The following is a 3,834-nucleotide window of genomic DNA, read 5'->3' on the forward strand; positions in this document are numbered from 1 at the left end:
GAGAGGGATATACAGCCGGAAGGGAAGTTCCCAAGGAAACTCAATTGATATATGACAATTATATCCAGCTTGTCAAATCTCATATGTTTTTGCAGGAAGTCTGAATTCAAAGGCAAAATGACAGTTGTGATCTTATCACAACCACCATTTTGGGGGAAATTGTTAGTGCACAGAAATTTGACATTGTGGATATGTTATCCTGGCATATGTTTTGGATCAGTTATCCTTAGCGTGTGTTCTAAATCCCGTCAGGATCAAGGATCCATAGTACTTATTATTTACTAACGGTTGTTCTCATGTGTGGTCTTATATTTAGCAGGTATAACGGTTAGAAGACTCAGTCTATCCACTAAATTGCAGTCAAGAAGATATTGACGTGTCTGGACTAATTATCCTTCTGAAGAGTTTCAGAGCTATGTCAGGATCATGGATCCTCGGTATTTGCGGCTATTAACGGTTGTATCTTATATGAAGGCTAATATTTAATATGTGTAACGGCTAGAAGACCTGGTCTACCACCTATTTCGCAGCCTGAGTGATGGAGCACGTGGTCAAAGTGGCTGTTACGATTATATTGAAGACATGGCGGATTTTTAGGGATTATTAGTTAATAGTTTTTATTAATCATAACTCCCTTGAGTTATTATCTTTTATATATAATGGAGGTTGTGATCAGTTAGGAAACACATGTATAATCACACACACTAAAGAGCATAAACAAGCATTCTCTCTAGACACTAGGTTACCTTGTAATCTCGATCATTTACTCCACCACGATTGTAACACCCTTTTATTATCAACATAATCGACGGTGATAGTTTTCACCGTCCGGGGGTTTTTGTGCCGGAGACCACGATAATCACATACTTATCGACCAAAGGTTAACTTGTTGATCATTGACTAAAGTAATTTGACCAAAGATTATCTTAATAATCCTTGACCGAAGTTATTTTACCAAAGATTACCTTGAAAAGTTTTGACCGAAGTAAGACTATCTTGGTTAAGGGCTTTTTCCCTCGTGATCTAACCTTTGTGTTCACCAATATTACGCTTATACACTTGTCATTATCGAGTTAGCACCTTACCTCACATAACAGATTTGGATACTTGATCCTTAGCAGATTTCTGTCCAAAACATGTACCATCTTGGTTAAAACTCCTCTTAATTTGATTTAACAATTAATTGGTAAATATGATATGAGCTTGCTATGGTAATTAAATTTAGGAATAACAACTTATTCTTAAGTCATGTTATTCCATGATATTTAACGAAAGAGATATGCATAACTTCATGACCTCCACTAAAATATAATATTATGAAAGCAAGTGATTTATAAAAAGTATTCATGAGATAACTTACTTTAAAGATAAGACAACCCTTAAATTACTAAGTGAATTGTCACTGATATTTAGTAAAGATTACCTTTGTATTATACTTAAAATACCAATTAAGATTAGTTAATTTGTAAAGAATCAACCTTGTATTACCAAGTATTAACCTGCACAACTTTTGAACAATTGTAGAACTCGTGTAATAACAATTCAAGATTGTCAACCATTCCCATTTTAAGATGATTCATTACTGATTTTAGTAATTAACTTAGTAATTGAACATTGCACACTCAGTTGACAAGTAATTAACCGAGTTTAGTAATTGAATGTCAACAATCCATTTTCACAACATTATTAGTCATTCTCATTTTAGGATGATCAATTACTCTAACACTTCATTTGGTCCATGTTCATATTTGGATTTATGTTTTTTTTTCTCAATTAAGTCCTTACAAGAATGGCAGTTCCCCAACTTATCATCAAGCTCATTACTTGGTGTCTCTTTTAAAGTTTATAACTAAGGCCTCACAAGACTAGCAATTTCTCGGCTTATTGCGAAGCTCGACACTTGGGTATCATTTAAGATTATTTTAACATTATTCATTAAGTGATAATTAAAACATAACCTTACTTATTATAAACTTATCACATGTTTAATCAATATTATTAAACTTTAATTAAGAATCATAATAAACCAAGATGATACTATAAAAGTTTAGCCAATACTAAACATAATTTTATACATAAAAGTAATAGATACAAACATGATCAAATTAGAATAATCTAACCAATTTGGATGACTAATCTTTAATGCTAATAACTTCTTCCAAGAGCTTATAAAGTAGGTGGATCTTCGATAGAAGGTTTGGCTTTAAGTTCTAAATCTCTGTCTACTTTTTCGAATATTTCCTCCGAGTTGCTTTCTCTTATTCCTACTTTTGACAAACAACTTGACTTTCTGAATTGATGGTGTGTGCCTTCTCCTCAATCAGTTGTGTCTCGCATGCATCTCTTTCAATTGTTTTTCATAGATGATAACTCACTATTGATTCTCACATGTTTAAGAAGTATGCAAAATCATTAGTGTACTGCGGATTTTTCATAGATTCCCCTATGCCGAAAGTTACCTCCTCATCATCTACCCTAAGAGTGAGTTTGCTGGTGCAAACATTGAAGAGTGCTCCAGCGGAATCTAAGAATGGTCTTCCTAAGAGAAGGGGTACATAGTTGTCATTATCTATGTCTTGGGTAACGAAGACGACTGGAAAGATAAATTTATCTATTTTGACTAATATGTTGACAACTATGCCTCTTGGGTATTTCACTGATCTGTCGGCTAGCTGAACGCTCATACGGTTTGGAGTGGATTCTCCAAGTCCTAGCTTGGATAAAACCGTATAAGGTATTAGGTTGATGCTAGCACCTTTATCGGCTAAGTCATTTCTAACAAACACGTTTCCTATCAGACAAGGGATAGTAAAACTTCCTAGGTCAGTCATTTTCTTTGGAAGCTAGTTTAAGAGAATGGCGGAGCATTCTTCATTGAGTAACACATGTGATAGTTCCTCTAGCTTCATTTTGTTGGAAAGAACTTCCTTTAAAAACTTTCGTATTATGGCATTTGAGAAATGGCTTCTATGAATGGAAGGTTATGCAGTTGCTTAAAGAATTCTAGGAATTTGCCATATTGTGCCTCCATTTTTTCCTGCTTTAGTCGGGCTAGATAAGGGATCGGTGGAACATGTGGTTTCACAGATTCTTTGACAGGTTTAGGTGTAGTTGGTTTTGGTTGATTGTTGGTTATATCAAGAACCTCAGCCTCGCCTTCCGATTAGATAGGTGTGACTTGTGAATTGTTTCACTTCTGCCACTTCTTAGGATTATGGTATTCACTTGAGCATTTGGGTTGGTAATTGTGTCATTAGGGAGTCCTCCAGGTTGTCTCTTATAAAGTAGTTAGGATAGCTAACCTACTTGGTTTTTGATGTTTTGCGAAGAATCTTTCTGGTTCATTCGCTCCACTTCGTTTTTTGGGAAACGGTCTTCGGCCAATTTATTCGAAGAGTCAGTGCTTGCTATGAGTTGCGTTAGAAGTGTCTCCACCGTAGATCCATCATTCGGTTATTGGCTTGTACTTGCACCTTGGTTATGGTATGGAAGTTTAGGTTGAGATGGTTGGTTTGATTGAAAGGTCATTTATCAAAGCTAGAGGGAGATTGAGCGTGATTGTTGGCTCCATCCATCCGGATGTAGTTAGGTTGGTTTCTCCAACCAGGGTTGTAAGTGTTACCATACATGTTATTTTGTCGGCTTACGAAATCACATTCTTCTATGATCATACTTGGGCAGTATTTGACTTTGTGATCTCCCCCCACACTTGTCATAGTTTACCTTTGATTTGACCAGCTCGGACTGAAGTTTTTCAAATTATTTGATATGAACTCAAATTGTGTCCATATAAAGGTACTATTGTTGACATGGTGTATGCCTTTGCGTGATAGG

The sequence above is a fragment of the Bidens hawaiensis genome, unplaced genomic scaffold, assembly GCF_021521415.1.
Source record: "Bidens hawaiensis isolate Kalapana, Puna unplaced genomic scaffold, B.hawaiensis_p1.1 tig00027796_1, whole genome shotgun sequence".
Classification (NCBI taxonomy): domain Eukaryota; kingdom Viridiplantae; phylum Streptophyta; class Magnoliopsida; order Asterales; family Asteraceae; genus Bidens; species Bidens hawaiensis.